General features: G+C 46.5%; 1 long non-coding RNA gene and 1 pseudogene across 8 annotated transcripts; one reads left to right on the top strand and one right to left on the bottom strand.

Moving 5' to 3' along the window:
• Positions 1-216: 216 nt before the first annotated feature.
• On the bottom strand, positions 217-21281 carry LOC133749561 (uncharacterized). 8 transcript variants are annotated; one of them, XR_009864595.1, is made up of 9 exons: positions 21140-21281; positions 17438-17485; positions 17097-17284; positions 14417-14546; positions 6647-6766; positions 4464-4588; positions 4162-4286; positions 3517-3668; positions 2171-3234 (listed from the first exon to the last, which is right to left on the bottom strand). It is a non-coding gene; the product is annotated as an uncharacterized LOC133749561 (long non-coding RNA). The 8 variants fall into 8 exon arrangements; XR_009864596.1 differs by lacking the exon at positions 17438-17485; XR_009864593.1 differs by lacking the exons at positions 14417-14546; positions 17097-17284; positions 17438-17485 and adding an exon at positions 217-2164 and having other exon boundaries at positions 3052-3234.
• Positions 8351-8811, top strand: LOC133749915 (OCIA domain-containing protein 2-like; annotated as a pseudogene).
• Positions 21282-21458: the final 177 nt, after the last annotated feature.

The following is a 21458-nucleotide window of genomic DNA, read 5'->3' as shown; positions in this document are numbered from 1 at the left end:
GTGCCAGTGTCGATGGTGCCTTCGAGAGGCAAGTTGTCTCACGTCAGTGAACACTCCACTCCTGGGGGAAGGGCCTCTTCACCAGTTCCTCCCCCACCCCGCTCCGCTAGCTCCCATGACCCCCTCCCTGAGCCTCCAATCAGGACCACCACAAGCACACCTTTCCTGGAAGGTTTCTGCCCCACACAAATATGAAACTACTTCAGCTCAACTGTGGACAACAGAGCTCAAAGACATGTTTATTTTGTTGACAAAAGTAATAATAATTGCATCCGCATATATAAAAGGTTTTCCAGAAATTTCATGAAAAACATTTACTATGAAAAACTACATATGGCTACAGAACTCTCTGCACCAAAATGAGTTTATGTTTTTATTTCATTTTTTCACCAACTTTTGGCTGTGCCATCTTGTATGAACTGAAGCCCTTTACCCGATGGTGCTGGTATCTGGAGGAAGTCTCTGTAAGGGAATTCACGTTACAGTTGGCTATGAGGTGAGGCCTTCCTGGTAGGACTAGTGTATAAGAAAAAAGAGAACTCTACCCTTCCACTGCACACACATCCCAAAGCCCCTCTGAGGGCAAGATGGGAAAGCGCCTAGCTCCTGGCTCTCATGAGAAGCCAAGTCAGCAGCTTCAAACTTCCCAGCTCCTGGAGCTGTGAGAAAAAAATGTCTTTTGTCAAAACACCCCAGCCTATGGTATTTTGCTCTGGCAGTCCAAGCAGATTAGGAAACATTACATTACCAAACATAAGGTATTTTTGTCACAATTACATAAACATATGGAAGTGCCTCTGAACTGGATACCGGTTTCCGGGTTGCAAGGATGTTAATGAAATATGGACATGGGGGTGATCCGTATGTGTCTCAGAAGGAGATGGGAAACATGTCAGCAAAGCCTGGAGGAAGGGCATTTCTCATAAAGCAACGTGGTGCTGTCCTCTGCGGAAGGTCCAGCTTGTGAGCAATAAAGATCTGTATGTGACTGAGACAATGTCCAAGCAGAGCTCTGAAGCAGCAGCTTGCTCTCCCGACTGCTTACAGAAGACCAAGAGGAGAGCCAGGAATCGGAGGAACTGACAGCAAACTGCAATGAGAACGTAAAAGTTTGAGAAATTCTCAGCCTAAGTCCCCAAAACGTGAGAACACGTGTTCAGAACAGGACGTGAATCTGTGCTGAGAGATGATGGTATCATGGGAGGAGAAAAACTGCCACCTTAAAGGGAAAGGGACAACATTGTGTAAGGGAACAGGCCAGATAGAGACAGACCCACTGTAACATGTGGACTCTGACAACCACAGCTCATCAAGCAGAGAGCACACGGGCGGCTACCACAAGGTGAAGCAGAAATGGAGGGCTAGGGTGAAAGGAGACACGGGGCAGAGGGTACAGTTTCTGACAGGCAGGAGGAAGGGGTTCCCCTGCTGCTCTGCACAGCCAGAGACTGAGGTAACGTATCTTTCACAGTAGTAGATAATGGGATGGATATACTACTTGGCGTGATTTGATAATTCCAGAACACATTCACTGAAATGTCATGTTTTGCCTACAAATATATACAATTATCTTACAGCTGAAGATGAAATTTTTAAGAAGGCAAAAGCTGGGGTAGGCATTGTGGCACAGTGAGGTTAGCTATTGCCTGAGATGCACACATTCCACAATTCAGGACCTGGCTTGAGTTCTAGACCCTTCCTGCTTTTGATCTTGGTTCCTGCTAATGTACCTGGAAGGCAGCAGATGATCATGCAGGTATTTGCACCCCTACCACCCATGTGGGAGACCTGGATGGAGCTCCTGTCTCCTGGCTTAGGGTTGTCCTGTCCCTGGCTGTTGTGGTCATTTGAGAAGTGAACCAATAGCCGGTGCCACGGCTCACTTGGCTAATCCTCCGCCTGCGGCGCCAGCACACCAGGTTCTAGTCCCAGTCGTGGCGCCGGATTCTGTCCCGGTTGCTCCTCTTCCAGTCCAGCTCTCTGCTATGGCCCAGGAAGGCAGTGGAGGATGGCCCGAGTCCTTGCGCCCTGCACTCGCATGGGAGATCAGGAGAAGCACCTGACTCCTGGCTTCGGATCGGCACAGCGCCGGCCGTAGCGGCCATTAGGGGAGTGAACCAACGGAAGGAAGACCTTTCTCTCTCTTTCTCACTGTCCACTCTGCCTGTCAAAAAAAGAGAAGTGAACCAGTAATGAAAGATTTTCTGTCCTCCTCCCCACCTTGCTCTCTGTGTCACTCCATCATTCAAATAAATCCTTTACAGAGGCAAATTTTGTCTCATTAAATTAAAATAAGATAAAATCAAGCAAGCTATCATGTACAAGAGAAAACACTTAAATTCAAAGATATGAAAGGTTCAAAAGTTAAAAGAATGAAAAACAACCTGCCAACATGTAAGAGTGATAGCTATACAAGCAAACAATGGGCAGCCTCGAACTTAAGGCCAGCACCGTGGTATAGCAGGTGAGGACACTGCCTGCAGTGCCGGCATCCCATTATGGGCACCAGTTCGAGTCCCGGCTGCTCCACTTCAATCCAGCTCCTTGCTGGTGTGCCCAGGAAATCAGCAGAAGATGACCCAAGTGCTTGGGCCCCTGCACCCACATGGGAGACCAAGAAGCTCCTCGCTCCTGGCTTCAGCCTGGCACAGCTCCAGCCCTTGTGGCCATCTGGGGAATGAACCAGCGGATGGATGGAAGATATCTATCTGTCTGTCTGTCTTTCTCTCTCTGCTTCTGCGTCTCTGTAACTCTTTCAAATAAATAAATAAATCTTTAAAATAAGTAAAATCTTTTTTTAAAAAAAGAATATTTATATTCAAGTGAACATGCAACATTTTCCAGAGAACAATGTTTGCTAAGTCATATAAAAGCCTAAATAAATCTGGAAGGACTTAAGCCATAAAGCATTTCTCTGAACACAATGGAGTACAACTGAAACTCAGAGATGCATGGCCAAGTGGTGAAGGTGTCTCGGTATGTGCATGTCCAGCATTAGAGTGCCTGGGTTCCACTCTGGTTCTGCTCCACTTCCATACTCTGAACACAAACCCTGGGAAGAAGGTGGTGGCTCGGGCGGTTGGGTCCCTGTCACCCATGTGAGGGCCTCGATTGATTTCGCGGCTCCCAGTGTGGTCTGTGATGGCTCAGCTGTTGTGGAGATTTGGGGAGCAAAGCAGCAGATGGATGATCTATTTGTCTTTCCAGCTCTTAAAGAAAAAAATTTTCCAAAACCTGAAAACCAAAACCAAAAGGATATTTGAAAAGTTGTAATATACATGGAAAATAACTAGCATACTCCCAAGTAGCCAGCGGGTCATAGAAGAAATCACAATGAATTTAGAAAATGTGATAGGACTGCGGCCAGCATTGGTGTAGTGAGCAAAAGCTGCCGCCTGCAGTGCCAGCATCCCAAGGGGCGCAGGTTCAAGTCCCAGCTGCTGCACTTCAACCCAGCTCTCTGCTATGGCCTGGGACAGCAGAAGATGGCCCAGATCCTTTGGCCCCTGCACTCACGTGGGAGATCCGGAAGAAGCTCCTGGGCAGGAGCAGCCATAGCTCTGCAACTCCTCTCCTGGGATGGACACAGTCTGGGCTCTGGCAAGTCCCATGGTTCCTCCAGCCCACAAGTCAGCTTGTGCACTCAGGATGCTCGGCTGTGCCCCGGCCTGGTGGGAAACATCAATACAAATCAGCACCGGGAACTCTAAGCTAATACTGGAGACCTCTCCACGTTTACTTACTACTTCCGTTTTGTGTCTTGGCTCCACTCCTACTTGTCACTTGCTTTCTAATCTCAATGGAGCTTTAAAGTGTCTTCTACTATGACTTGTATACTTTTTTTATCTGAGAGGCATAGTTACAGAGAGTTATATGTATGTATGTGTGTGTGCACACACATGCGCGTACACACACACACACTCCCAATTCCTGGAGTAAAACAGAGTATGAAAGTGGACAGCAGGACAAGTTATGATTCAGAGACTATCCCTAATCTGGAAAAACACCTTTGTACAGTCTTAAAAAGACTGCATTTTTGCTAAGCCTAAGAAAATGCTCATGCACTACAAAACACAAGGGTGGCGGATGAACACAGACGACAACGGACCACCGCGGAGCCATCTTCGTCCCGGCCTCCAAGCCCAGTATGTGCTCGCTGACCTGGGAGGCTCTGATTCGGGGCTTCCTCTGTGATCCACGGCTCCACTCCTTGCTCCAATTTGAAGATCAGCTCGGGTTTCGCGCCACACAATCCTGTGTGGCTGTAGGATTTTGTTTTCAGGCTTCTGTGTGAGAAAAGGGCCCATCTGAATCCTTGCTATGGTGCATGCATACTCACACGCTGCATAGATCAAATTCCATGCCTAAACAGCAATGCACTTTATAAACCATTCATTTGTCAAATAAAAAAAAAAAAAAACAGTGGTCCAGTTAGTTGGGTGTGACTAGGGAGTGTCACTCACCGAGGGACAGCAGGCTGCTTTAGGTCTCCAGCATCGCATCCCTTTTCAGGGTCTTCTGGCACTGTCCAGGTGCTGCCACTCCTCCTGGGTGGAGTCCACAGCCAGGTCTTCAGAGGACACCACACCTGTAATGGCACATTTCTTACTGACCCATCAGCCCCGGGTCACAAAACAGAGGGACAGAGAGTCCAGTCTTCTGTGCGTGTCTTATCTGCCTATTACATACGCAGCAGCTTATTCTGTATACTGCTTAGCAACAGGAAGCAAAATCACAACGTAAATACTAAATACTTTAACTCTGTTCCTTTTACAATTCTAAAGTCATTGTAATAGAGGCTTTCTTGTATCTCTGGAATGTTCTTCCTGATGATTCTGAAAGCAGCTCCCAACGTAGCCTGCAGGCAGGAGTATAAACACACACCTGAAACAACATGTCAGGTGAACAGAGTGACACACATTCAATGTAACCAGGGTAATGATGTTTGTTTTGGAAAAACAGACTTTTGGTATTACCAGGTTACAGTTCAACAAAACAGCAAAGATGGTTAGATCTACATTAATGTATCCATGAACAGGAAGCACCACAAGCCACGTGGGACAAACAGTTTGTGACCTTGGCATAGGCCTCTGAGCCCGTTTCTCCCCACCACATGGGACCATGAGATGACAGCCTGCACATATGCAGCCTCTTCCCACCCTCTGCCCCATGCAGAGCAGGCCACGGAGAAGCAGCTACTATGGAGAGATGATGATGCCCCCATCCATTTGGGATCATATGGACCTTGGGCTAAACGTTTCCTAAAGTGGTGATGTCTGAAGCTGACAGCAACCTGGGACCGCAGTCCTTGGACCCAGGGCCTCCCTCCTGGTGGGTGGCACCAGGGGACAGGCCGGGGAAAGCTGCTTGGAAACACATGGACCAGCAGTAGGCAGAGGGCAGCACAGGTCCACAGGCCTGGCGGGGAACAGACTCCATCCTGCCACTCCCTGACTGTGGACTTCCACCAAGCCCTTCCCACTGAGCCTCAGTGTCTCACCTGTTAAATGGTTCTTCCTCCTCACCCCAAACTGCAGAAGCCATGAGCACAGGGCCCCGTGGGAAAGGAAAGGGGCGACAGAACCAGCAGCTCCAGACACTGACCCCCACCAGCCCCCAAGTCCCAGGGGGAGGGCCCCAGGGGGTGGGCACACCTCCTGCGATGTGGTTTGCAGGTGGGGAAGCAGATCTGGAGAGCAAGGCTGTAGCAGGGCCACAGGGTGGCGCCTGAGCGCGGATGAGGAGGGGGCCAGGAGGATGGAGGCCCTCCCCGCCCACTTCTGCAGGTCCCAGTGCTTGCACACGCCCTCTGCCAGGTGCTGTTTCACACATTCCCGCACTCATTCATCGGATTCTCTCTACAACCCTGCATCTATTAGTGGCCCCATTCTGCAGGTGTAGCAAGTAAGACCCAGGGAGTAAAGCCCCCTGCCTAAGGTCACCAAGGCCAATGAGTGACAGAGCCAGGATTTGAACCCAGGTCTGTCTGACTCCCGGGCCTGGCTCTCCAACCTTAGCTCCATGGCACATGGAGTGACCCTGGCAGGATGATGAGACCCAGTTCAGTTCTGAGCCTGGGGGAAGCCCTAGGTTTTTCATGCGCCCTGGGAAGGCTCTCAAGGTCTGGGTAAACCACATTAGGGCTATGGTGCCGACAAGTCTGGAGCTGTATCCCAAGGCCCAGGAAACCATAGGGGAGGGGGCCGTGGGTGGGCTGGACGGACCAGACTGGGCCAGAGTTCCAGGCACTCCAGCCATCTTCACAGGAAGCAGAATAGGACAGAAACTAGCTCCAGCCTCCTCCCCCAGAATCCAGTGGGCAGTCAGGCTAGGCTACACAGAGGCCCGCTTTGTACCTGCCCTAACCCACCACTGGTAGCTGGCCCAGGTTTTGCATTTCCTCGGGGGTGGGGTCCAAGCCACCTCTAAGCCTGGATCAACCTCCCCTTCTGGGGGCAGTCACAGAAGTCCACAGCTGGAGGAGGAAGCAGGCAGATACTCAGGGCTTCCCTAGAGACCCTGGGGGGCCTGGAGTCCACCCACATCCCATTCCCCAAACACTCACACACCCTAGTTAGGAGCTAGAGGTGGGATGGAGCCTGAGCCCGCCTTATTGCCAGCAGCCACCAAGCCTGTCAAGACCCACCTGGAAGCCCCACCTGCTTCATCCCGGTGCTCAGGTGTGCACAGATGATGTAAAATTTTTATTTTAAATCCTCTAACAGGCATCCTCAAGTTCATTAATCTGGTAAGCCCAGTGCACGTGCTGGAAAACACAAATAATGATAGATTTGATAAACTATTGAGTATTATAAGAGGCTGTCAAAGAACTGATAATCCCACAATGACTCACTAACATGATTTAGTAGTTAATACTGAGAAAATCAGAAACATTTGTTAAAATCTTTGTTATCATGGCACTAGACTGACCATTTGCAGAATATATCTCTCCTATGTGTAATGGAGTCTTAAATTCTAGTTCTGTGTAACAATGATTTAAGATTTGAAAGGGCTTAGGAATATGTCCTGATGCTGACTAACCTGTAAGGTTTATATTTCATTTTTTATACATCAATGATTTTCTTTTAGCAACTATAAATATCGAATATCATGTATATTTCTGTTTTACTGCAGACTGTGTTCTCATTCTTTCCGATCTCTTCATGTTTTAGCGTTTGCTAGTATGCCCTCTTATGGATCACTACACTGATATTACCTATACACAGCCACTGGGTATTCCAACGTCAGCATGTGTATGGATGTTCATGTGTATGTGTGTGTACGGATGTTCATGTGTGTGTGTGCACGTATACACAAGCTGTGAAGACAGCACTGAAAATAACACTGTGAGAAACTCTTAACACTCACTTCAAAAACTAAGTCCTCCTCAGAGACAGCTGCCTATGGGGCAAACCACTGGGTCCCTTTTCACTGCTATGAACTGAAACTTGTCTCCTTAAAACTCATACACTGAGGGGCCGGCACTGTGGCTAAGCAGGTAAAAGCTGCAGTCTGCAACACCAACATCCCATATGGGTGCCAATTTGAGTCCTGGCTGCTCCACTTCTAATCCAGATCCCTGCTAATGCACCTGGGAAAGCAGCGGAAGATGACCCAAGTCCTTGCGCCCCCACACCCACATGGGAGACCTGAAAGAAGTTCCTGCCTCCTGACTTCAGCCTAGCCCAGCCTCGGTCATTAGAGCCATTTGGGGAGTGAACCAGCAGATGGAAGATATATTCTCTCTCTCTCTCTCTCTCTCTCTCTCTCTAACTGTGTCTCTCAAATAAATAAATAAATCTTCTTTTTTTAAAAGAAGAAACCTCATACATTGAAGTGAACTACAGAGCTTTTAGGCAGGTAATTGAAGTCAAATGATATCACACATGTGAAGTGATAATTCAAGTTGGCCCGTGCCTTTACAAGGACAGACAGGAAGGATGCACACAGAGGAGACACCATGTGAGAACACAGCAAGCTGATGGCTGTCTGGTGGCCATGAACAGAGGCCTCTGGAGAAACCAAACCCACCATGACTTTGATCTTGAATTTTCAAACTCCACAACCAAGAGAATCCAATTTCCACGATTTAAGCCACATAGCTGGTGGTATTTTGTTGGCAAATCAATACATTCTCATTTTTGCCAACATTTCCTGCAGTCACCTAAAAGGTCTCCCCTCTTCTGAGGAAAATACAGGAACTAAAAATTATGACTTCAGGTAGCCACCTAAAAATAAAATAACAACAACAAAAAAAAAGGTACGAAATAAGCAACCTAACTACTCATCTCAAAGAGTAAGGGAGTAGCAAGAGTACACCCAGCTAGAAAAGCAGCCAGGACAAATCACCATGGCATCCGTGTCGACTCATGAAAGCCAGGAGAAAAGTCCACATTTGCCACCGCTAAACAAGAGCCTGCTGTTTTGTCCAAAATCAAAATGGCACATCCAAAATGGAGAGGCTGCAAAGATCGTCTGAGAATGTCAAGGAGAAAGTCTCTGGAAGACAGCTTTGACCTCTTCTCTTGTAATCTCGCTTGTCACCCAGGGACTAGTCCACCAAGGTTACTTAGCAGCTAATCCAAGACTTGGATCATTGCCTAAAGTGGCACGTGCTGGTATCTTGGGATTAGGCCTGGGAACGGCATCCTACATTGGAGTGTGCCAGAGTAAATTCCATTCCCTTGAAAGTCAGCTGTGAGGGGCTGGATCTAGTCCATATCACAACAGGTAATGTCTGCTTACCTGTGAGGAACGCAAAACAAGGCGTAGATTAAGCCAGAAGGGAACTCACAGCCAGCAGCTTCCTAAACTCTGTGTCCACGGCTTTTGAAGATTTTTAAACTTCTGAATTTGGATGCATTGAAAATTTCAAGTACACTTTATAAGTGCAGTGGAATAAAAATACTGTGATTCTGTCACTCCACTGAAAGGCTTTCTGTGGAAGGTTGTCCATAGAACTAGGCACGATCTGTGTTCCTGCTCTGTTAATAATGTGTTAGGGGAGCCAGCACTGTGGCATAGCAGGTAAAGCCACCGCCTGCAGGGCCAGCATCCCATATGGACGCCAGTTCTAGTCCCGGCTGCCCCTCTTCTGATCCAGCTCTCTGCTATGGCCTGGAAGATGGCCCACGTCCTTGGGCCCCTGCAACCCCGAAGGAGACCTGGAAGAAGCTCCTGGCTCCTGGCTTCAGATCGGCACAGATCCAGCCGTTGTGGCCATCTGGGGAGTGAACCAGCAGATGGAAGACCTCTCTCTCTACCTCTGCCTCTCTGTAAACTCCGCTTCTCAAATAAATAAATACATTTCTATTAAAAAAAAAAAAAAGAATATGTTAGGAGCCCTCACACAGCAAAAGAGAAATGATGTTGCACTTCCCTTGCTTAAGCTAAGTAAAAGCATTTAGTCTTCTCTGGAAAAAAACAAAACAAGGATGAGCCAAACCCAACAGCAGTAGAAAAAAGTGAATAAAGATCAGACTAGAGGGGCCGATGCTGTGGTGCAGTAGGTTAATTCTCTGCCTGCAGCGCTGGCATCCCACATGGGTGCTGGTTCTAATCCCAGCTGCTCCTCTTCCAATCCAGCTCTCTGCTGTGGCCTCAGAAAGCAGTAGAAGATGGCTCAAGTCCTTGGGCCCCTGCACCCATGTGGGAGACCTGGAAGAAGCACCTGGCTCCTGGCTTCGGATTGGCACAGCTCTGGTAGTTGCGGCCATTTGGGGAGTGAACCAACAGAAGGAAGACCTTTCTCTCTATCTCTCCCTCTCACTGTCTGTAACTCTACCTCTCAAATAAATAAATAAAATCTTTAAAAAAAATGCCCAATGGGAAAAAAAAAATCAGACTAGAAAAAATAAGAAATAATCTTTTTGTTTTATCTGACAGAGTTAAGACAGTGAGAGAGAGAGAGAAAGGTCTTCCTTCCAAATGGCCGCTACAGCCGGGGCTATGCCAATCCGAAGCCAAGAGCCAGGTGCAGGTGCCCAAGTACCTGGGCCATCCTCCACTGCCTTCCCAGGCCACAGCAGAGAGTAGACTGGAAGAGGAGCAGCCGGGACTAGAACCCGGCTCCCATATGGGATGCTGGCACCGCAGGCGGAGGATTAGCCAAGTGAGCCACGGCGCCAGCCCCAAGAAATAATCTTAAACACTATTAAAATCAATAAAATGAAGAGTTGATTTTTTTGGAAACAAAATGATCACTTTTAGCTACAATAATGAAAAAAGAAAAGATTCAAATAAATAAAATCAAAGAATAAAATAAGATTTTACATCTGATACCACACAAACACAACAGATCAATAGGAACTATTAACTAACTATAAACTAACAAACTGGAAAACCTAAAAGAAATGGTTAATTTCTAGATACATATAGCTTACAAAAACTGAGTTGCAAAGACATAGAAAACATGAACAGCTCAATAATGAATGACAAGACTGAATTAGGGGCCAGAGCTGTGGCATAGCTGGTAAAGCCACCACTTGTAGTGCCAACATCCCATTTGGGCACCTGTTCTAGTAGTCCCAGCTGCTCCACTTCCAGTCCAGCTCTCTGCTATGGCCTGGGACGTCAGAAGATGGCCCTAGTCCTTGGGCCCCTGCACCCACATGGGAGATCTGGAAGAAGCTCCTGGCTTCGGATCGGTGCAGCTCTAGCCCTTGCAGCCATTTGGGGAATGGAACAATGGATTGAAGACCTCTCTCTGTCTCTCTCTCTGCCTCTGCCTCTCTGTAACTCTGGCTTTCAAATAAATAAATAAATCTTAACAAAAAAAAATGAAAGATTGAATTAAAAGTCTCCATACAGGAATAGACAGTAGCACAGGATTTTTCTACCAATCTCTATCAAATTTTAAAAATGGAATCACATTAATTCTTCTCAAACTATTCCAAAAATTTGAAATGAGGGAACCTTCGCAAACACTTATGAGACACTTTCCAGTGAATCAGCACATGGGAAATCAATCTTTCTCTCAACCTTTCTCTCTTTCAAATAAAAATATAGACCAATATGCCTGGTGAACACAGATGTCAAAATTCTCACTATAATAATAGCAAATTGAATCCAACAACATCTAAAAGGTCAGGCATCCTAATCAAATGGGAATGATCCCAGGGATACAGGGATGTGCCAGCATATGTAAAGGAGGGGTGGGTGTGTGTGCAGGTGCTATGGCACAGCAGGTTAAAGCTCCGGCCTGCAGTGCCCACATCCCATATGGGCGCCAGTTTGGGTCCCCGCCTGCTTCATCTCCGATGCAGCTCCCTGCTATTGTACCTGGGAAAGCAGCTGAGGATGGCCCAAGACCTTTGTCCTCTGCAACCATGTGGGGTGCCCGGAGGAAGCTCCTAGCTCCCAGCTTCAGATCAGCTTAGCTCTGGCCACTGCAGCCATTTGGGGAGTGAACCAGTGGATGGAGGAACACTCTCTCTTTCTGCCTCTGCCTGTAACTCTTTCAAATAAATAAAATAAATCTTAAAAAAAGAAATTAAGAGCCAGCACTGGGACACAATGGGCTGGGTCACCACCAGTGGTGCCAGTATCTTATATGAACATCAGTTGCAGTCCCAGCTGCTCTGCTTCCCATCCAGACCCCTGCTACTCTACCTAGAAAGGCAGTAGAAGGTGGTAAAAGCACTTGGGTCCCTGTCACCCACATGGGAGACCCAGATGGAGTTCCAGGGTCCCAGCTTTTGCAGTCAATTGGGAGAGAACCAGCAGATGGAAGATCTTTCTGTGTGTGTGTGTGTGTCTCTCTCTCTCTGTCACTCCACCTTGCAAATAAATAAATCTTTTAAAAAAGCATAAAAATCAATAAACCAAATAAATCACATCAATAAAATGAAAAATAAAATTATAATTATCGCAATAGGTGTAAAAAAACTATTCAATAAAATTCAATAGCTATATATGATTAAAACTCTGAACAAAACTTTTCAATCTACACACAATAAAGGCTCCATGTGACAAACACAAAGCCAACATCCCATTGAAGGAGGAAAAGCTGAAAGTATGTTCCTCTAAGATCAGGAGCCAGACAAAGCTGCCCACTCTCACTACTGTTATTCCACACTGCACCATAAAGTTTAGCCAAAGCAATTAGGTAGCAGAAGGAAATAATATGGATTCAAATAGAAAAGGAAGAATTCAAGTTATGTGTTTGTAGATGACCAGAATCTATGTACAGGGTGACCTAGCAACACCATCAGAAGAATGCTAGAATGAATAAATGAACTCCATAAAACTGCATGATAAAAAACAAAATCAGTAGCACATCTGTACACCAATGGTGAACCCACTGAGAAAATAAACTGTAAGTACAATATTTACAACAGTGACAGGAAAATATAATACCTCAGAATAAATTTAACCCAAATTGCAAAAGTCCTCTATAATAAAAATCACAAAACACTGAAGAAAGAAATATAAGAGGACACGGGGCTGGCACTACATGTAGCATAGCAGGTAAAGCCCACTGCCTGCAGTAGCACCATCCCATATGGGCGCCAAATGCCTGGCTGCTCCACTTCCGATCCAGCTCTCAGCTGTGGCCTGGGAGAGCAGAAGATGGTTCAAGTGCTTGGGCCCCTGCACCCGTGTGAGAAACCCTGGAAGAAGCTCCTGGCTCCTACCTTCAGATCGGCCCAGCTCCAGTCATTGCAGCCATTTAGGGAGTAAACCAGCAGATGGAATCAATCAATCTCTCTCTCTCCCTCTGGCTCTCTGTAACTCTGCCTATCAAATAAATAAATAAATCTTCAAAAGAAAAATTTAGGGGGCCAGCGCCATGGCTCACTTGGTTAATCCTCTGCCTGTGGCACTGGCATCCTATATGGGCGCTGGGTTCTAGTCCCGGCTGCTCCTCTTCCAGTTCAGCTCTCTGCTGTGGCCTGGGAAGGCAGTGGAGGATGGTCCAAGTGCTTGGGACCCTGCACCTGCACGGGAGACCAGGAGGAAGCACCTGGCTCCTGGCTTTGGACTGGCACAGCGCTGGCCATAGCAGCCATTTAGGGAGTGAACCAGCAGAAGGAAGACCTTTCTCTCTGTCTCTCTCTCTCACTTTCTATAAAAAAAAAAAAAAAAAGCAAGAGAGCAAACTCATGGCCCCTAGCTATTAAAAAAAAAAGAAAAATTTAGGAAGATACAAAAATTGCAGACTTCTCAAGCTCCTGACTTACTATGGTTGAAGTTTTTATGCTATCCAAAATACTTTACTGATTTAATGGAATTTGTGTCAAAACACCAATGAAATTCTTCAGAGGGACCAGTATTATGGGTCAGTGGACTAAGCGGCCACCTGCAAAGCCAACATTCCCTATCAGAGCAACAGTGCAAGCCCCAGCTGCTCCATTTCTGATCCAGCTATCTGCAAACATCCACAGGAAAGCAGCAGAAAATGGTCCAAGCGCTTCAGCCCGGCTTTCAATGTGGGAGACTCAGATGGAGTTTCAGGCTCCTGGTCTTGAGCTGACACAGCTTCAGCCATTGTGGCTGAGTCAATCAGAAGACAGAGGTCTGTTTCTCTCATTCTCTCACTCAGACATTTAAATAAGTAAAATAAATCCTTTTTAAAGAGAAATTCTTTACAGAACTAGAAAAAACAAACCTACAATTCACATGGAATCAGAAAACCCTGAAATAGCCAAAGCAATCTTGAACAACATAACAAATTTGAAAGCACCACAATATCTGTTTTCAAGGCATGTTACAGAGGTAGTATCACCACTGACATAAAAACAGACACACAGAACAGCAAAACAGAACAGAGATCCCAGAAACAAACCCACACACCCACAGGCAACTGATCTTTAAAAAAAGAAACCAAGGGGCCAGTGCTGTGGCATACTGGATTAAGCCTCTGTCTGTGGTGCCAGCATTCCATATGGGTGCCAGTTCGAGGCCCGGCTGTTCCACTTCTGTCTAGCTCCCTGCTAACGTGCCTGGAAAAACGCAGAAGCTACCCCAGCACCCGTGTGGGAGACCCAGAAGAAGCTCCTGGCTTCAGCCTGTGGGCCTGGCAGCTGCAGCTATCTGGAGAGTGAACCAGCAGAGGAACTTCTCTGTCTGTAGCTCTGCCTCTCAAATAAATAATTTAAAAAAAAAAAAAAAAGGAACAAACATACAGTGAAGAAAAATCTCTTCAGCCAATGGTCCAGAGGAAACTGAAAATCCGTATGTTCAAGACTGAAACTACACCCCTCACCTCTTACACTTAGTCAACTCAAAGTGAATCAAAGATCTAAATATAGGATCAGGGCCAGCACTGTGGCACAGTGGGTTAAAGCCCTGGCCTGAAGCGCTGGCATCCTATATGGGCACCAGTTCTAGTCCCGACTGCTCCACTTCCAATCCAGCTCTCTGCTGTGGCCTGGGAAAGCAGTGGTAGATGGCACAAGTCCTTGGGCCCCTGTACCTGCGTGGGAGACCTGGAAGAGACTCCTGGCTCCTGGCTTCGGATCAGTGCAGTTCCAGCCGTTGCAACCATCTGGGGAGAGAACCAGCGGATGGAAGACCTCTCTGTCTTTACCTTTCTGTAACTCTGTCTTTCAAAAAAATAAAATAAATCTTAAAAAAAAAGAAAAGAAAATGTGAATTATCCCAGGCATTATGGAGAACAGCACAGTCATAAAATAAGGATAAAAACTGGTCTACCATATGGCATAACTACCTTATGGCTGGCTGTGTGTCAGAAAGACATGAAATCAATATATCAAAGATATGGATAAGGGAACATTATTCAGACATAAATGCTGCAAAATGGGTAGAACTGCAGATCATTAAGTGAAATAGGCCAGACATAAAAACACAAATACCACATTGTTTATCATATAGGAAAGTGGAAAAACAACGCATCTGAACATGGAACAGTGATTACTAAAGGCTGGGGTTGAGGATTGAGGAGGTTGGCTCTCAGGTGCCAAAAAACAAGAAGGTAGAAGTAAACTGTAGTGTTCCATGGTGCAATATAGTGTGACCACAGTTCACCATATTTATACTGTGTGAAAAACTGGAGGAGAGGAGCTAGTCAAATATGGAAAGGCTGGGTGTCTGGCTTGGTCAGCTTATATTCAATACAAGCTTATGTTCAGATACTGCACTATGGCTGGCACTGTGGCACAATGGGTTAGGCCACTGCCTCAGATGCTGGCATCCCATGAGTACGGTCCAAGTCCTGACTGCTCTACTTCTGATCCGGCTCCCTGCTACTGTGCCTGGGAAAGCAGCAGAAGATGCTCCAAGTCCTTGGGCCCCTGTACCCACATGGGGTACCCAGATGAAGCTCCTGGCTCCTGGTTTCAGCCTGGCCATTTGTAACTCTGGCCATTGCAGCCATTTGGTGAGTGAACCAGTGGATGAAAGATTTCTGTCTCTTCTCTCTCTCTCTCTAATTCTACCTTTCTTTAAGATTTTATTTTTATGGGCTGGCTCCATGGCGTAGTAGGTTAATCCTCCACCTGTGGTGCCAGCATCCCATATGGCCGCCGGTTCTAGTCCCGGCTGCTCTTCTTCCAATCCAGCTCTCCGCTCTGGCCTGGGAAAGCAGAAGATGGCCCAAGTCCATGGGCCCCTGCCCCTGCTTGGGAGACTGGGAAGAGGCACCTGGCTCCTGGCTTCAGATCGGCGCAGCTCCAGCCATTGCGGCTATCTGGGGAGTGAACCAACGGAAGAAAGACCTTTGTCTCTCTCTCTCACTGTGTGGAACTCTACCTGTCAAATAAATAAAATCTTTTTTTTTAAAGATTTTATTTTTATTTGTTTGAAAGGCAGAGTTACAGTCAGAGAAAGAATAAGAGAGAGCTGCTGGTTTACTCCCCAAATGGCTGCAATGGTCAGGGATATGCCAGGCTGAAGACAGGAACCTGGCGTTTCTTCAGGGTCTCCCACGAGGGTGCAGGGACCCAAGCATTTGGGCCATCCTCTGCTGCTTTCCCAGGTGCATTAGCAGGGATTGGAGCTGGAACACCTGGGACTCAAAGCAGTGTCCATATGGGATGCTGATGTTGTAGGCGGCAGCTTAACCCACTATGCCACAATGCCAGTCCCTTTACCTCTCAAATAAATAAAATCTTCTAGCCGGCGCCGCGGCTCACTAGGCTAATCCTCCGCCTTGCGGCGCCGGCACACCGGGTTCTAGTCCCAGTGGGGCACCGATCCTGTCCCGGTTGCCCCTCTTCCAGGCCAGCTCTCTGCTGTGGCCAGGGAGTGCAGTGGAGGATGGCCCAAGTCCTTAGGCCCTGCACCCCATGGGAGACCAGGAGAAGCACCTGGCTCCTGCCATCGGATCAGCGCGGTGCGCCGTCCGCAGCACGCTGGCTGCGGCAGCCATTGGAGGGTGAACCAATGGCAAAAGGAAGACCTTTCTCTCTGTCTCTCTCTCTCTCTCACTGTCCACTCTGCCTGTCAAAAAAAAAAAAAAATCTTCTAAAAACAAATATTGCACTATATCCTATAGTAATGTAAGAGTAGGGCATGTTTTCAAAAATTGCTTAAAATAATGTTTTAAAAATCAGAAGCATCTCTATACACTAACAAATGAACTATCTTTAATAGAAATTAGAAAAACAATCCCATTTATAACAGCATAAAATATCAGTTAGGAGCCAATATCCACCAGTACTGTCAGAGGGTTAATCAAATACCCAGTTCTATCATCAGTAAGTCAAGGTGGAATTTTCTCTTGAATCTTCTATTTTTTAAACATTTATGTATTTATTTGAAGGGCAGAGTTACAGAGAGAGGGTGAGGGAGAGAAAATAAAAATCTTCCATACACTGGTTTACTCCTCAGATGGCCACAACAGCCAGGCTTGGACTGAACTGGGTCAAAGCCAGGAGCCTAGATCTCCATCTGGGCTTACATGTGGGTGGCAAGGTTGTCTGCTGCTTTCCCAGGCACATCAGCAGGCAGTTAGATTGTAGGCGGAGCAGCCGAGACTCAAACAGGTGCTCCTGTGAGAAGTTGGCACCTTGGACAGTGGCTTCGCCTGCTGTGTCACAGTGCTTTCTCCGCCCCTTAAATTTTCTGATCAGCCCTTATATGATTTACAACTAAGTATTCTGGAATTCTGAAAATGCCACTATTTAAAAACTCACCTTGAAGCCAGACAGAAGGATCCTTACGCTGTTTATTCATTGTTAACACTGCTGTCAAATTACAGGCAGGGTGCTCAGCCTTGTATCTGTGCCTCTCAGTTAAAACACAGACTGCGGGTGGACACTTAGCCCAGCCTTCACTGGAGTGCCTCAGTTCAAATCCTGGCTATGGCTCCCTTGTAATGCACCTGGGAAGACAGCGAGAGATGGCCTAAATGCCTGGGCCTCCGCCACCCATGTAGGAGACCTGGATGGAGGTTCAGGCTCCTAGCTTTGGTGTGGTCCATCCCTAACCATTGCAGCCATCTGGGGAGTGAACAAGCAGAAGAAAGATTACTCACTCACTCACTCTCTCTCTCTGTCGCTCCTGCCTTTCAAAAAAATAAATCCTAAAAAAAAAAAAGTTATGTGAAAAAATGCATATCATAATTAGCTTGATGTATCTAGTCTGCAGCATATAAATATTTCTAAATTTCATTTTATATGCTAAAGACCTGCTTGTAAACTTAATATACATAAGTATTTTTAAAGATAAACATAAATCGGTTAGGGGCCTAATAGTGGCACAGCAGGTTAAGCCACTGCCTGTGACACCAGTTCAGGTCCCACTCTGATCCAGCTGCCTGCTAAGGCACCTGAGAAAGCAGCAGAAGATGGCCCCAAATCCTTGGGCTCCTACACCTGTGTGGGAGATGTGGAAGCAGCTACTGGCTCCCAGCTTTGGCCTGGCCCAGCCCTGGCTGTTGTATCCATTTGGGGAGTGAACCAGTGGATGGAAGATCTCTCTCTGTCTCTCTGTAACACAGCCTATCAAATAAATAAACCTTTTAAAAAGACACAGATTAAATAGAAATATATACAGAAATATATACCATTATAACACCAGTCTAATTTTGAGATTTGATAATTGTTTATAGCCCTTGTCTCTTCTGTTGAGGAACAATGTTTTTTTCTTCATATTATTTGCTGAACTCTTTTACTTAGTGTAGGATTAACTTTATGATCATTAAGTAAATTGAAAACAGATCTTTGTAAAAATTAAGAGTGGGAATGAGAGAGAGAGGAGGAAAAAAGGTTGGAGCAAGGGTGTGAGGGAAGGTAGGGTGGGAAGTATCACTATGCTCCTAAATCTGTGTAGATGCAATACATGAAACTTGTATAGCTTAAATAGAATTGTATAAAAATAAAAAAAAAACACCCATCCAAAGAAAACTGGAATAGCTATATCCATTTCAGACTAATCAGGATTTAGATCAGAAAAATTTAAAAGGGTTACATAAAAATGCAGCACGCAGTTCTCTAAAAAGACATTAAAATGTTTTATATCTGAACATAACAGAGTACCAAACTACATAAGGCAAAGCTTATAGGACTGCAGAGAAAAATAAATATACCAGTATCAAAACAGTATAAATAAATACAGCAGTATACACACGAAGTGTTTATTAGCAATGGGTAATCACACAGATACCACTGCAAGGAAAAAAATCAATAAACAAATTCAAAACTTTAGCAAAGTGTAAAATAAAAAAACTGCACAAGCTTGAAGTTATATGGTTAATCCACCTGTTCTACTAACGCTTCCTTTGAAGCCTGAATTTTTTCACAGTCTAAAAAATAACAATATTTTCCCATTATGTAAAAAGAAACAAATACTATGCATTAACACTTGAGAAATCAAAACAAAAAGACAGACATCCTCACCAACATCAAAAACAAACTTCAAACAATCTAAGTTCCGTAAACAGCAGAAGCAGTGAAGGAATTAGGTGAATCACAACCTCAGCATCATGCTGTGTGTGCAAAAGCCTGAGCTAAAGTAATAATAATAATAATAATAATAATAATAAAGAGTACAGTATCAATAGGTAACATCAACGCCTTGAAAATTCACAAAAGGCAAAACAAAACGAACCTCTCCTTTGGGAAAGATAGACAGTAAGCTACAAAAAACACCAGAAGAATCAGGGCTTGGTCACTTCTGGGGAAAGGGTTGAAGAGATCAGGAAGCCACCTGAACTGACCAAGGCCCATGTATTCACCTGGGTGGCAAATCTACAGGTGTTTATACTGTTCTTGAAAATCGGCAGAAAAGAATGATGTCAAGAATTCTCTTTCCCTTTTCAGGCATTACTGAGTAAACCCAGGTTCCATGCAAGAAAATGAAAACCCAACACTCAAATCACGGCACATAATTCAGAAATAAATGGGCAAAAGCAGAATTAGAAGGCCACAAGTCTCACCCAAAATCAGCTTAAGGGTCTCACCGAGGGCTGCCTTTGTTTGACATCACTTTTAACACTCAATGTGTGGTGCTGGCTGATCACCCACCGATTCTCCCGCTCCCAGTAATCGCCAAGCAATGCAGTTCTAACACCAGCGAGATTCAGCAGGGACCTCAGTGGCTAAGGGCCACTGCGGATGCCATTCCACCTAGACTTAGCAGTGGTTAAGGGCTCACTCCCACCACACAGTCCCACGCAGAGGGCAGTCCAGTCCACGTGTTGGATCTTTCTGGTCCCCTGTCTTCATTCTGAAGTTATCCAGGGATCCCATCCAACCATGTCATTAACACAAGCTAAGCTACTGTCTGAAAAGGGTGTGCCTCATGTAGAATCAGAGCCACTCCTATCACTCAGAAAATTCCATGGGACTTGGGATCTCTGTGCCAGAAAATGAAGGCAAATAAAATAAATATTTTATTAGACCAGAAACCACCACCCCCCCAAAAAAAAACTTCTTAAATTCACAAACTTTTTCTCATCAGAATCTGATGTTCTCCAGACATTCTCAACTGGCACAAACTGTACCCCAACAGAACCAGCTCTGTGGATGCAAAACCAAACTGCTGTGTGTCCAGAGTGCATCTGCTTTTCGGATCTCACGCCACTTAACTGGGGTGGGTTTTCTTCCGTTTTCATGGAAGTTTTTCCTCCCTTCACAAGGTTGAGAGAATCCAGATTCCATGACCCACTTTCGGCTTTTATTTTTCCCCTTCAATTGCAGCATCCGCTAAGGTAGCTGATAATTATATGTCTCTAAGGAACGGGGAATATAGTCAGGAGGAGAAATTTTACTTTCCCAAGGTGTTAGCAGTAGAGATGGAAGGGACAGAGCAGAAGCCCCGGGCTCAGGGCACAGCTACTCCCAGGAAAACTTCTCCCCATGTTCCCCAAGAATGACAGGGGCTTGCCAATCACTCCAAACTCCTAGGGACTCTGAGCCCTTGGGACATCTTGCATCATCATGATGTCTTTACCCAAGACAAGGTAAAGAGAGGTGCGCTGCCAAGATACCCCTCTACAAGGTGTCTGTCCTTAAGGAAATGGAGACGGGCAAAGATTTTAGATTAAATTTATTTCTGCTTACTTGAAAAGCAGAGAGAGAAACCAACAGAGAGAGATCTTCCATCTAACTGGCTCACTCCCCAAAGGGCCACATCTGGGGCCGGCTGCAGACAGGCGCCCACAACTAAAATCTGCATTTCCCACGTGGGCAGCAAAAGACCCCAGAACTCGAGCCCTCGTCACCTCCCTGTCTCCCAGGCCAAGTACCGTTAGCAGAAACCGGAAGTAGAGCCAGAACTCAAACCCGGGCATTCTGATACAGGATTGTGGCCACCCCAAGCAGCGCCTTCATCTAACATCCGCTCGGGCACAAGAATTTTTTTTTTTTTTAACGCTGTAGCATCACATGGGTATGCTCGGCCTCTCTCTCCCAAGAAATGCTCACCAACAGAAAATAAACTTTCCAAAGAGCTGCTGGCTACTCTGTGGTGGGAAAAAAAAAAAATCTATTAAAATCCAGAAGTTGAATTACGCCTATCAAGGGGGACATAGCTCCTAAGTCCCGCCGCCCCGGGCAGCACGGAGAAAGTTCTGGTTGAATTAAGCCTATCAAGGGGGACATAGCTCCTAAGTCCCGCCGCCCCGGGGCAGCACGGAGAAGGTTCTGGTTCTGAGCTGAAATCGCCCGAGCAGGGGCCCGGCTGCCGGCCCAGCCCACTTTCTGCAGCCCACAGCGCCCTGGCCGCACAGACTCACGATTTCCCAGCTTCCAAGTTGCGCCCGCGATGCTCCTCGTAGCTTCCGGCAGCGCGAGAAGCTCACGGAAGACCAGAGCCGGAGCCAACCGGTCCTCTCTGAACTGCAGAGCTGGACGGCGCCATGATGAGGAAGATCTCGCGGGATTACCGCAGCACCGCCCCCTGGCGCGCCTGATTGGTCAGTTTCCCACAGCCGTGAGCACGCACGACGTCAGGGAAGATGCAGCCAATCAGCATCGCCCCTAGCACGGGGGCGGTTCCCGTGGAGTGTCTTCCGGGTCGGGGAGGTGAACGAGGAGGCCCGGGGGCGGGTCTGA

This window comes from Lepus europaeus, chromosome 20, assembly GCF_033115175.1.
Source record: "Lepus europaeus isolate LE1 chromosome 20, mLepTim1.pri, whole genome shotgun sequence".
Classification (NCBI taxonomy): domain Eukaryota; kingdom Metazoa; phylum Chordata; class Mammalia; order Lagomorpha; family Leporidae; genus Lepus; species Lepus europaeus.
Note: the sequence above shows the minus strand (reverse complement) of the source record. Positions and strands in the feature narration are given on the sequence as shown.